This window comes from Cupressus sempervirens, chromosome 3 (assembly GCF_028749045.1).
Source record: "Cupressus sempervirens isolate cs-2001-9-10 chromosome 3, ASM2874904v1, whole genome shotgun sequence".
Lineage (NCBI taxonomy): Eukaryota > Viridiplantae > Streptophyta > Pinopsida > Cupressales > Cupressaceae > Cupressus > Cupressus sempervirens.
Genome location: NC_143120.1, coordinates 10232603 through 10247601, shown reverse-complemented (window position 1 = coordinate 10247601; position 14999 = coordinate 10232603). Strand labels below are relative to the sequence as shown.

Below are 14999 nucleotides of genomic sequence, written 5' to 3'. Positions count from 1 at the left end.
TTTCAATTACTATCATGAGGTTAATATAATTGAGAGTAAAATCTAACATTAATATTTAAAAGGATAAGTTAAAACAATAGCAAATCAGAGTGGAAGATTTTTTGAGAAATAAATTATACTAGTTGTTGTTAGGAGAATAAGGATTGAGGAAACCATGAAGTCATATAATTAAGATGGTTCCTACCCATTTTGCAAGGAACACAAATTTTTTTCTAGTTGAAAATCACCCTATAAAAGGACAATGACATTATGCATGGATCATTATAGTAACTACAAGGAGAATCGAAATAGAGAAGTTATTTGATTAGAAAATACTATATATTTTAGAATATATGCATTTGAATAATATCCTTTATCATATGTATCCAAGATAACAATAATAAATGATATTGTGATCATAAAGTTCAAGATATCAGTGATGGCCAAGGATGATGGTTAGGTTGGTCCATCAATCAAGGAGAACATGTAGCTTAGTTGATAAACACACTTAAATACATTGGTGGGTCTATAATATTGTAAATTAATAGCAAAAAATAATATCAGGGCCAACACATCATTGCTCACTATATTGGCTAAGTCACTCAACAATAGCTATCTAGTAAGAAAACCAATTATTTAATTAAATGAAGAAATCAATTAATATTAATGGGAGAAGATGTGTGATTAAGTCTAATTGATAGTGATGATAATAAACCAATGCCAAGAAAATAAAATTGATTGAGAAGAATAAAGAATAATGTAATAATGAAAAGTTGCACTTTTTTCTTCATATATTGTATTGATACCCTAAGATTATAGATGGTGAATTTGATGGTATCACAAAATTGCAGCAACATGCTGAAGAAAATCTTAGACAATTTGGCTTATGAGAACATTTTGGCCTTCATGAGTTTTACACCATTAGATGGCCAAGGGTATTTTTGAAGGCATAATCTTTCAAAGATTGAGGCAAGAAAGTTTGATGGTCACAAAATGACAACATAGGTCAATCAAATGGAATAGTATTTAGAACTCCATCAAGTACTAAGCAAATAAGTTAGCTTTAATGATCTTGTGGTATGAGTGGTGGAAAAGGAAGTAAAGTTTAGGCTATATATTTATATATGATGATGATTGGTGTGTTATTTTTTAACAATGCAAGCATTTGGGAGCATGATGCGAAGACTAGGGTCTTCAATCAATCTACTTGGAAATTATCCTAATCACCCTCACAAATAGATCAACTTCCTTGGACCTGACCCACACAATAAACCTGTTAATTTTCATTCAAAAAAAATCTTACCACTAGGCTCCACAACTTTACTTAAGCACACTAACCATCACTCGATTCCACATCATGCTTTGATATATGCACAACCTCTATATGACTATCTACACAAACTCATAGCTTCCACATAACCCTTCCATGACATTTGATCATTACCTTGGATCATACCTTTGCATTTGTTCCCCAACATATTACACTCAAGGAGAGCTCTCATTCATATTTTATTCAAACATCAAGACACCCAAACAAAACCCACCGTTAACTCATAAACAAACCCTCTATTCTCTGTCTAATAAGACAATCAATAACAACATCCTGAAGAAAATCATTTAACATCACATAAACTTGTTCCTCTTTACCCAATCATGCATTGATCCACCCTTACCATCCTCCTAAGGTTCTCTATAGGATCTCTAGGCCCAATCCAAACATTTCATACTCTGATCAATTGACACGACACTATTCCATTAAATAATACAATTTACCTACTTGTTGTCCCCTGGATAGACACGTACCTAGAGGTCAATAAATTTTCAACTCCTCAATATTTCCTCAATTGCACCATTGAGATTCTTCCAAAATTAATTATGTCCAACATATCCAAGATTTAGGTCAATCTAATAGTTAATTTTTAAGATATAGCCCCCGTAATAGGACTTTTTTTTCCATGACAGTTATGTCTTTATTTTCTTAGAAACAATCACTTCCTTGGATCCCAATCATGTGCTATTTGTTGGATGTTGTCCTTGCATTATTTAGGATATTAAAATAAAATATTTCTAACTTCTAATGGCCAAGGATAAGGCCTTATTGAACATGAAAACCAAAAGAAATTTACATTTTATTTAAGCCACTGTCTATATGAGGGTTTCAAACTTATTTTATTCAAATATCAATATCCTTTTGAATACTTAGAGAAATAAACTGATTCAAAATACAAAATGTTCTTGATTTCCTGTCATAGAATTTTAGAACACTAAATCATCAAAACATTTAGCATTCAACAATTTAAACAGCTATCAAATAGGATTGTCATGGGGTGGAAAAGATGACAGTTTGCAGGGAAAAAAGGCTTTTGAACCAAGAAAAGCTTTTCTTTCACTTAAAAATGGAACGTAGAAATTTTCTCTAGTAAACTAGCATAAGGAAAGGAAAGGGCCAACTCACACATACAATGCTAGCACATAGAAATTCATTCTTCACGCTTGAGGATTTTCATTGCATTCTTGACAAGAATGCAATTAAAAAAAATTGATTGAATTCTACAAGGGCTCAAAGAGTGATGAATTGATGTTAAATTCTAGCTAATTTTACTAAGCCTTTCACAATTAATCTATAATAACAAATAATGAATGTGATGGACCCCTATTTTTTGGCAAAATTTAGGGCATACATTTGAGGAGTAAGACTTATGTCTAGGGCATTCAAGAGATTGTTGAGCTTTGTCACTAATGCCAAAACTAAAATGCCAAAGCACGTTGAGGAATTTTTCAAAGAGCATATGATTATGTATTTAATAGATCACATTAGAACCAAGATACTTCATTGTCTCATCTTAGTCAGTTGAACCTTAAGATTCAAAGAGGAATATAAGCTACATAGAAACAAGAATACCACAAATTCATATATCATTTTCTAATAATTAAGACTACTATGCATTTCAAGAAAAAACATTAAATATTCCTTGCATTAAGAAAATTTTCAATAGAATTAAATGCATATATCAAATGGAAGAATGTGTAGACCTGACAAGAAAAGAATGAACATAAATTATGAGGCATTTTCATTAGGACTGGTAGTATGTGAAGCATATGGGTACTGGTAAAAATTTTCAAAGCATCACACAGATATCTAATAGATCTAAGAATGGAGAAGTTCGTGAAGAATAAATGGTGTTCTCATATTTTTGTGTCATCTCTGTGCACATTATTCTTTTTGTCTGAAAAGAAACTAGAAGAGTACAATTAATGATGTTGAAATAAGGAAGTTTGGCTTTTGGAAATATTTTCTTATCCAAATCTTCATCTGAGTTTTCACTATATAGTTTACAACACCTGTGAAAATGTGTTCATCATTAAAGAAATGATTGTGAAATAAATGTATCTGTAATATATGAAATTTTAATTTGAATGAACTCAACAATATGAGACAATATCCTGTAGAATGCAAGAGTATAAAGAGCAGGTGTCGTCAATGGAGGCAAAATGGATTTAATTTTTCCATATCACCATCATGTGTAGAAGTAAAAACACATTAAGTACATGTGATGCTAGCAATGAAGAACACTAGAAAGTGGAAGACAAATAACATGTGAAGCAAATGGATAAGTAGGGCTTTGGTATATTGAACTCTATTCATTATAAAATAAAGATAACTTTATGATTCTTCCCCTTTCTGATACTTTTTTAGTGATATTCTCAAGTTAGCCATTTTATTTGATGACTATACTAACAAATTTTTGATTATTTTTCCATTGTCTTATTAACTTCTAATTGTTTTTATGATTTAATGAGATTTAAAGCTAGTCCAAATTATTATAGTTTCTGATGCCAAGGGTCATTCTGTAGGACTTGGAGTCATTTTTTGTATTAAGGTTAACAAATGTGGCAGGTTCTAAATTAATGGTAGACCTACACATATATCCAATGCTTTCTGTTTAATAATTTTTTTTAATGTAATCATCTGATCTATTTAATAATCAAGATGAATAAGTGATCATGTTTTTGATTTGATTCTTTTCTTGGTTATTCCAAGATTTCTTATTGTTGATGCTCTCTAATATATATATATATATATATATATATATATATATATATATATATATATATATATATATATATATATATATATATATATATATATATATATATATATATATATATATATATAGTAAGTTAAATTATAATTATTATCAAAATTGGAGTGTTTAGTTTTCAAACTAAATTTATTGATCTATATTTCATGAAATAATTTCATGTTATAGATACAAGTACAAACTAACAAAGTTGCATTAAAGTTGGCTCACCTGCAGGAGCTACTTTCTCACTAGGGAAATGCCCCTTGTACAGTTGGCCGAGGGCCTCTAGATTTTTTTTTGGTGAACGTACTCCTCCTCATAGTCACTAGCAAGGCTGGAGTAGATCTACTCGCTAGTCATAGACCCCTAGGTAGTAACCTCATCCTCACTCTCCTAGTGGTGGTTTTTGTGGCTGTCGCTACTTAGAGGCTCGGCTTAGGTTGGTCCTTGTTGGATCCCCTTGCTATCGCTGATGCAAGTTGGCTATTTGCTCACTGTGACCCCAAGTAGATTGGATTTAGCCATTTCTCCTCCCAGGGCTAAAGAAGATAAAGAAAATAATGCTGATAAAGATGCTACTGTTGCTGACGGTTGGGCTCCCCCTGATCCAACCACTAACCCCAAGGACTTCTGGAGTTCTGATGATAAAGACCCTCCTTGGGCTAGCATTGCTCTTATAGCCTGAAGGCTTTATATTTTTGCTTATATATGTTTTTTGATGAATAGTTGATCTCCGACCTTGGGCCGTTTGAACTCATGGGGTGATCTTGTATCCTCGACCCCTTTTTTGTGAATATGTATCTTTAAATTTTAATTAATGGAAAAGGTCTATTTATCAAAAATAGTGATTCATAAGAACTCATAGTAGTTAACATATAGGTGATATTCATAGAGCTGAAGCATTGGGTTTTCCTATTCGATTATCCATCTCATTACTAATTCAACTTAAGTATTCAAGTATGGTTATCCATGAAATTTTCTTTAACGTTAAGCCCATTTAGCTTGCTACTGTTGTGCCTTATGAACCATTCATTATAGAGACTTGTAAGCTATAAATTGATAAATGTTGTATCTTATGTACCATTCATTCTCGTGGAAGATGAGTTCTTGTGAACTGTTATACTCATGAAATGTGTATAAATGTGTTTGGCTCAAAAACTACATAGTTGAATCCCAATAGCAATATCATATTCCTTTTTTTTGCTTTCAAAGTGCATTAAAAAGTACAAAAGCTTCTTGTTTGCACCATATATGATTTTGTTCTTCAAAATTTTATATTACACTTAGTGATCCATCATCAATGAGTGTGAGGTACTATTACATACTTTCCTCTTCTTGATAATAGATCATTAAATATGATCTATAATATCAAATAACAAAATTGTAGACAATGCCAACTATTCCAAATGTAGTGAGATACAAAATATATTAGTCTATACAGAGTAATACAAAATTATTGTTATTATTACTACTTGTAGTAAAAAAGATGATGAATTTGTGCTGCACTTTTCGGGAGATTTTTTTTTCCCAATAATTTTCTTTTCACCTTTCCGAGAGAATGATGTTACTCATTACTTTTTGTGGACCAAACAAATCTTTAATGTCTCCTTCAAATGACACCATACACCCTCTAAGCGACATTGATAGATAAACATAATTATATCACTCATGTTGAACAGTTCAATTAAATGGAGGTGAACTTCCCAATAGTCATCTCATCTGATAACGACTCAAATAATTCTCCATGCATATTCCAATATATTTAGAAAATGGATAAGTAGCATTAATGTTGATAGTTATGAGCCAAAGGTTGTAGAATCAAAGCTTCCAAAGAAGGCTTAAAATGAAACATCATCTTCAAAACTAAATAGGTTTAGTGATACAACTACAAATGGCTCCTTGGATGACTTATTTAAGGAACCTCTAGAAAGTCATCAAGAATAAAAAATTGCAAAAACATCTAGCTCATCTACTACACCTACTTTTTAGATGAATTTGGGTAGTTCAAATATATTTGAATATGGGAAAAATGATCTAGCTGATCTACTACACCTGCTTCTCAGATGAATTTGGGTAGTTCAAATATATTTGAATATGGGAAAAATGATCTAGCAAAAAAATTGAGAGAAAGGATGGCTTAGAAGAAAATAGATGGCGAAATAGAAAGGAAGAATGGAAATGCTTTATTTTCTTTGATGATGGATGTTGTTAAAGAGGATGGCATTGGAATAGATGGACTTGCCTTTGAGGGAAAATAGGAACACATATATTTTCATTATACAGGTTGTAGAAGTAAGAAGATTGATTAGCCTGTTGAAACCAAAATAATCAAAGGATATGTTTGTGTTAGTAGGTCAAAAACTTGTTGCAATGTTTCAGGGTGTCTTGATCATAAAATAATTTTTTGTCAGCACGGGTTAACACATTTAATGGAAATTCTTGAGGTGGATAACACTTGTGTTATAACTTATGTGTTGCAAATTCTTAATCAGCTCATTAAAGACAATGCAACTTTCCAAGAGAATACCTACCTTATTGGTCTAATTCTAGTAATCATTAAGTTTTCTCAACCTGACAACTCAAGAGAAATCTATATGCAAGCAACATATTTTGTAGAATAGTTGTGCCAAAAAAGTCCACCGACCTTACAGATGTTCATTGCATGTGAGGCATTGTTTGTGTTAGTTGGTTTTCAAGAAATAGATTATGCAAAGTATAAGGAAACAATACATTTGGCAGTCGATGGCATGTGCAAAATCTTCAAGCTTTAGAGTTCTACTCCCAAGAATGATTTCTATCGAACATTTACTAAGAATGACATAATAATTAGGCTTGTTAATACCCTTCTCGACTTGAATGAAGAAACACCACTTGAATCTATGGCTGGTACTGGTACAACTTCTTCTATAATAGATAGTGTTATACAATAGTCATGGTCAAGTCCACTTACCCCTTTTCATCATGTTTTTTGATATCGTGATGTAGCTAAGCCAACATCTAGTTAGCTAGATCCTATAAAGGTTAGGTTTGGCCCTCTTGACCCTGCTCATATGCCAATAGTAACTCTAGAGCCTTCATAAATTGTAATACCATGGTCTCAAAAGTTAGATTTAAGTCATTTTGATTCAAGGAATAGCCTAGGTCAAACAAAGAATTCATGCTCAACATTAGGAGTATTAGAACCTTAAGTAATTACTAATTCATTAGAGCCTACAAAAACTATTTTGTCTTTGATGGGAAAAGAACCATTGTTGGGTTTGTCTAAGGATCGTGACCAATTTTAATTGGGACATCAGGAGCATTTTTACTTCGATGCTGATATAGTAAGGCAACACTGGGGAATGCCATCAGCAAAAATATTTAGCATAGATCAAGCATACCTTTCCAGATGGTACCAATAGTTAATGCTGAAGTTGTAAGAGAACACTTGGTGAAACTAGAAGACCTATTATTGGAGTTTTCTTGAGCAAATACAACAATCAAGCTTAGTATGTGCATCCTGAGCTTTCTAGTTTTCCTTTTCAAGATGCTAGTAAGTTTGAATCTCCTTTTCTTTTAAAGATTTTGAAATGCATCAATTAGGTATCAACTAATCCAACTTGTTTAGACTATTTGCAAAGAGCAGATGCAATCAACCATCTTCTGAAAAGGTATTATTTATAGAAATATGTTTTGTGTTTACAAATAAGAAATAATGTCTACATAAGTATAATATTACATTGATGCCATTACTATGGAAGTTTAAATATTTTGTCGCTCTAATTTTGATATTTATTTGAGATGACATTTATCATCTTATTAGTGAGTGTGTTCCCTAAATTAGGTACTGGCATTGAATGCATTTTACTCTAATCTTTGCTTGCATATATATGTCTGCATTGCAATTTTGTCAAATTGAAGTGATTGATTGGTTCGGCAGTGGTAGAAAATTTTGCTAGCAGTTTTTATTTCATTTGAGGTTTTATTGAAAATTATGCTACATATCTTACTTGCTCAACTCATTTCTTAGCTAGACACCATCTTCTCTTATCGTATGTTTGGCATTCACAATCCATCATTGGGAAATGGGCAGATCTGGTCTAGAAACAATCCATCACCTTTTGAGTCATCCAATTTGAATGGTCAACATTGCCCTAATTGTTATGCCATTTTTAGACTGCTATGACTAACTTCATGTATTTGAATTTATTGGTTTTGAAATTTGTTGCATCCAACTATATTTGGAGCATGAAGCAATTTCAATTGTAAGAATAATAGATTAAACTAGTAGAATGAATGGGAGAAAATTTCTCTTCCTCTTGCTCTTGTCATTGATATTAATTTTTTCTCACCATTTTTCTATCTTTGTCCTCAATTTTAGCTTTTGTTCTTTTATAGCTCTCTCTCTGATTAATTGTAATTTTAGCAACCATCCTAATTACATTTTGATATTCCAAGATTCTTTTGTACTTGTTGGTAAACAGATTTGTCATAGTAGAATTTTCCCAACGGAGTGTGTGGCAAACCATTCACAACAGTTGGATAGGCCCTTGGTATGCAACCTTCCTCTACATTTAGAGGGGCAGCTCCCTCATATGATATGATTTTTGAATAAGAATTTAAAACTTTAAAGATCAGGAGAAAGTCATTCAGGACGAATGCACCACACACCCTCAAAACCTTCTTCAGCAAACAAGCTTGATAACAAAGGCAATACGCTTGAAGGCAACCAGTATTATCAAGTACATTCATTATCATTCATAAACACTCGCATAGCACCATGAGAATGTCTACTACTGCATATAACAATTTTGATTTCAAAATAAGAAACCCAAAGCACATCTCATTTCATTTCCTTGCACCAAGAAGACAAAAGAGATTTTTCAATTTCAAAGATAAAAAGTGTACATAATTTCCAAAATTTACCCCTCAATCAAAATTTCAGCATAGTGTTCCCTTATTTTTAAAACCAAAAAGTCCCTTTACAAAGCTAAAAGATGTCCTTATATAGGCATAGAGGTTAATAACTACCTCTTCGTGGTTAATAACCACCTCCAAAATACATAATGTTGGGAGGTTAATTAACCTCAAGAAAATTAACCTATACAAGGAAACTTGAAAAAAAAAATTTAGCTAGAGTTCCTAAAGATGTTTACATATACAATCACCAATTCTTCTAGCTACTAACTCTATCTACTCAGACACAATTGATCTATCTCGGAAAGCCCTGTAAACATCTAGGATGATCATCATTGATTCATAGTTCGGAATGAACACATTTTCCATCCTGAGTTTGGCTGTGAAGTATCTATCTTGAATTTCTTCTGACTCTTGTTGATAGGTTGAAATGTTACAATCTCCCAGAGTGACTACAACTAGGCTAAGCTTCATCATAGTTTCAGCATCTGATACACGATTCTCTATTTTTGAATGAATCTGAACACTGAAGGAATCAAGGAGAAACTGACAATCAACATGTTAAAGATCACTTACTAGCACCCCACCTATGATAGTAGAGATTAATTCATCTGTACCTTTTTTTTTTAGTTGCTCCAAAGAAGCTATTAGCTTTTTGAACTTAGTGATCCCTTTGTTGATGTTTATCACCTTCCAACCAACACTTTTACTCCAGATACGTGTTTGGTTGTCACTTGGATCAGCAATAATTTTCTCAAGAAGTAGGGTGTTCATATCTAACTTGGCCATTTTTTTTAATTCATCAACTACTTTTTGCCAATTGGATTTATGTTCCTTGCTATTTTCTAGCTCCTTAGAAATTTCCTGTATCTATGTGATGGCTTTCCCATATATCTCTTTCACTCCAGTTATAAGTTTTGAAGCATCCTCTATCATCCTATTTATCCAAGCTTCAATCATCATAATATGTGATTTGTGTTGGTCGATTCTTTCAATAATAGTATGATCTAAAATACCATCAGGACTTGCTAAAACTGGTAGAATGACCACAACTTGGGAATTAGAAGGATTGCTGATTGAATTAATATAAGCTACCATCATTTGAACTTGTTCCTTGAGTTTCTCCTTGGCTCTTTTCTGTTCCTTTGCCCGTTGCAACATCTGAGCAACAATCACTTCAAAATTCTAAAACTCTCTTTATGCATTAAAACTCTCTTTGTGCATTAGAAGGACCAAGATCAACCTTTTCTAGAATGAAATCTGATTCAGATGCTTCATCAACACTCTTTTCAATTATAGGCTTGGCTAATTCCACACACAAGTTGCCTAAAGTTTCATCAATAGCTAACCTAGACATCACCTTGGTCTTTTTCACCTTAGGAGGCTTCTGAAGAATACTAGAGATCACATCAAACAGAGGTGGGATCATTTGAACAACTTTCTTCCTCTTCTGAAGACTGTTCTGGAACCATGAATGTGTAATTTTTGAAGCTTGTACATCACTTGTTACATTTTCAGCAATCATCATTAAGTCTTTTGAATTAGATAATGGGTTATCTAATTGCATGATGTCTATTAATGGCATATCAGGAGGAGAGAGACTCAAATGAGGAATCACTGCATTATGAGGGAATGTAACAGGGACATGCGATTTGACAATTTGAGGAGTTCTTTGATCTTTTTCATTGGATTCATTCCCTTCCTGATTCATTCTACCTTTCATTCTTGTCCTTTTTCTTTTGACTATAAATTTATCCGACTGATTCATATCTTCATCTCGATCTTGAGCACCTGTATCCAATTGTTGCATCTTCTCACTAGAAGTTGCCTCTATCGCCATCTGAGATGATTCCCCTTTCTTATGTCTCCTCTCTTTACTTTGAAATTCACCAGTTTCTTTTTCAGCTCTGACTTTACTGATCTAGTCTCTTGTCCTTTTAAGAACAAAGGTAGTCCTTTTATTCAAGCTTTTTAACTCTGGAATTGACCAATCAATAGGAGGGAGATCTAGCAATTCAATTTTCTCATAATAGTAAGGATCAACCAAAGAAAACTCATCGTCATCTACACCTGTCACATCAATGTCCAACTTGAAGTCTATCACCTACTGTACTGTAAGCTGCATCCAATCTCTCTTCCTGAATTTGAAGTCATTATCACAATCCTCCCAAAAGTCTTCTAGAGCCGGGAAGTGACCAAGACTGGGATATAACTTTAATTCATTCACTGCATAGCCCTTACTGTCATAAGGGAAACACATCGTGTAAGGATGCAAATTTATTGTGGCAATAGATCTTTCAATGTTCCTGGCATCTGATGCAGTATCACAACTATAATATCAGATGCCGATAGGAAAAGCTATTTCATCTATCCTCTTGTTCCTGCAATGTTTATTGATTTGACTAATTTGCCTGCACATTTCAATTAAGACCAGTTTATCATCAACAAATCTAGGTAGCATCAGTGGAAACCAATCATAGGTAGCTAACCTGATATAAGTAAACTTTAAGAATTGTATGAAAACACTTCCATATTTTTGTACTTTCATCGCTGCTTCTGATGAAATTCTGAGTCCAATGTTCCCTTGAATTTCCCTTATAGTTAGCATGGTGAATGCGTCATTCACTCTTCTAAAATGATGCAGGCTATTATCATACTGAATTTGAGGAAGATGATTATAAATGATGGTTGTGTCATCATAAATGCCCTGCCGGTTAAGTCCTAGCCAACTTTTGGTGCTTGTGATAGCATAGAAAAGATATGAAGTCATATAAAAGTAGTCATTTTCTTGAAGTCCCATGAGCTATCTATGTAGCGAATCACTAATAATTTCAGCCCAATCAATATGCTATTTTCCTTCATAGATTATGTTGATAAATAGGAACATCCAACCTTCAAACTCATGTGAGTCTCAAAGAACAATGATCCTGCTTAGCAGGGTCACCATGTTTGCCACATCTTCTTTTAATAGCGACCTATGAATGGATTTTCCTAATTGAGATTTTCCTTTTCTTGGTTGCGAGAACCATGACCTAGAAATGGTGTTTAGACATTGAGTCTGATTTGTAGTAAAATACTCTTTGGTAGTTCTCAGATTGATGTTAGCATATTGCATCTGGGTAGGCAATCAAAAAACACTAGCAATAGAGGTAGGATCTAGACAGACAATTACTTTATTGCTCGATGAAATAACTTTTCTAGTATCCAGATGATAAGCTTTCACACACTCCAATACCAAGTCTGGGCACTGTGCTGAAATGGGATGTTTTCCTAGCCGAGCTAAGCCACTTTCTGATATCTTTTTGACTAATGAGGTCCTTTCTTCATTCACAAGAGATGACTAGAAGTCTTGAAGGCAAACACTTCCTAAGATGGAATCATCGATATCTGGAAGCATACTTCTTAACACAGGAGCATAATTTGGCCTTTGATACTTGTACTTCATGATTGATTATCAATCTTTCTTTCAAATATAGTGGATGTCTTCAACCCCGCACTACACTCTTTATTTCCAGCTGAATTTGAGTGACGTAATCAATGAAGCTTCCAAGGCTACAAGTCAGCAATGAGTATTTTATTTTGTCAAGCATTTTGCATGCTTTCTTGCCCTTTTTATTGAGACATTATGTCAAACATGTTAAGCACAATCTCAGGCATTACTTGCATTCTTTGTTACATATCCATAGATTTGAAAATGGACCATTAGATTTCTTTTTGATTTAAGACTGCCATTGTCTTGCATCAATCATATTTTCTTTATGTTTATTTCTGCATCCTTATCTCTCCAATAATTCGATCTAGTCATGTTTGATAGTCTTCATTCATGTTTGCAGATTACCCCTACCTATAGCTTGTATTTTAATTGATTAAGGACATTTGCGAAGGCATTTTGGTCCTACTTCAATGCATTTACACTTGGACATGAGATTGGTACTGTGTCTACGTGTATTTCAATAAGGTGAGGAAGATGACGTATCTATTGAATAAGCCACGAGTGCAATTGTTTCATTACAACATCCTTCCTTTGCTTGCATGAACTAAAATCAACACTCCTCTATACATGCCTATATAAATATGGTGATATTTCTTTTACTATTAGCAAGTTGATATATATATATATATATATATATATATATATATATATATATATATATATATATATATATATATATATATATATATATATATATATATATATATATATATATATATATATATATATATATATATATATATATATATATATATATATATATATATATATATATCACTTTTTATCCACAACACATGCTTGCAGCTTTATATCATCCAACTTTTAAAATGTTTTCCATTGTGAAGGAGAAGCACAAGTTAAGGGTTAATCCGCTAGCAGTTGATAGTGTATTGGATGAGGTGGCATGAGTTTATTTGCAAAAAGATCCTTCTTTGCACTTTATGAAGGGAACGGTCAACATTAATCAGCTTTATTCTAGTTTACTTATGTACATGCCTGCACTACGATCATGGTGGTATCATATAATGTTGGCAAGTTTCCATATATATCACTGTTTATCCACAGGTTGTCTATATGTGTGCCCTTGGGTCAATCTTTAAACATTTAAACATTTAAAAATTTAGCATTTGGGAAGGAAAGCCGTAGTTTGAAGAAGATCCCAACAAGGCAAAATTGTGAGTTGACAATGTATTGAATATTCTTTCTGCAAAAACATTCTTACCCTTGACTTTGTGGAGAGAAATTTGCAGTTCTGTGACATGATACAAGAGTTATTTCAAGGTGACAAACCTTCTAGCATATTGTCCTTCTCCAATTTCTAATAGCAATGGGTTTGAATGAATGACTTTATAAATAAAATAATACAAGATGTGTGTGGAAATGGTAGAGGAAAACACAAATTTATCTCCAATTATCACTAAGCTGTTGGAATTATGATATATTTGTCATTAGTTACAACACTTATTCGATTCTAAATGCTTACCGAGCTCATACCGAGCATTCCCTTGGAAATTGAGCATATGGGCAGTTTAGCAGTGTTTACCAAGTTCATAGTGGTTACCGAGCATAACAGTGTTCTCCAAGCAGTTAGTGGTCACTGAGCTTCGCAGTGTTTACCGAGTGATCAAGGTAAATAAAGGACTTAGTGTTTACCGAGTGATCAAGGTAAACAAAGGAACTTAGTGTTTACTGAGTGATCAAGGTAAACAAAAGACTTAGTGTTTATCAAGTGATCAAGGTAAATGAAGAACTTAGTGTTTATCAAGTAAACAAGGTAAATGAAGGAATCAATGTTTACCAAGTGAAGAAGGTTATCAATGGATTCAGTTTTTATTGAGTGACACAATATTCACCGAGTCACCAATGGTTACCAAGTTCCAAGCTACTTAGAATGATTAGTATGGACCATGCCTCTACTCTTACCAAGTGCATGATGATGCAGTGTATTGTGGTGGATGTCGAGTATCAGAAGTTCACCAAGTCAGTTTGAGGAACTCGAGTTTTCTACTATCTGGCCGACTCAGTAAAGATTTGTTCACTTGTGTTTGGCTGACCTTGCTAGTGTAAATATTGGAATGACATATATCATTTGAAGAGAAGAAATGTTTTATGTCATTGTTGGTAATATATTGCAATATTTTTGAGAAGAAGGAAAGCGAATCAGCAGCAGAACAGAGGTATATAGTAAGGTCAACATAGATATAGAAAAGTTATATCTTGTTGGATACAATTAAGTAATTGTGTATTGTCTTTGATGTTACACAAATGTCATATCAGTTATCAGACAGAGTCTACCAAGTTCTATCAACCAGGAAAATAGTTTATAGAGTCTACCGAGCTCAGTTGGTTAGTAAAAGCCTTTTGCAGTGTATACCGAGCATTCCGGTATGTCACACGGTGAGTTAGTGTTAACCGAGTTCACTTGGTAAGCTAAGGAAAGTTTAGTTCTTACCGAGATCACTTGGGTATCAAAGGATTTTGTTGCGAACGGTTAGTGTTAACTGAGTTCGCACGGTAAGCTAAGGAAAGTTTAGTTCTTACCGAGA

At 33.2% G+C, this 14999-nt stretch overlaps 1 pseudogene; it reads left to right on the top strand.

Annotated features, from left to right (window-relative positions):
* Positions 1–6994, top strand: part of LOC149564467 (MAP3K epsilon protein kinase 1 pseudogene) — a 34564-nt pseudogene extending 27570 nt beyond the window's left edge.
* The last annotated feature ends 8005 nt before the right edge of the window (positions 6995–14999 follow it).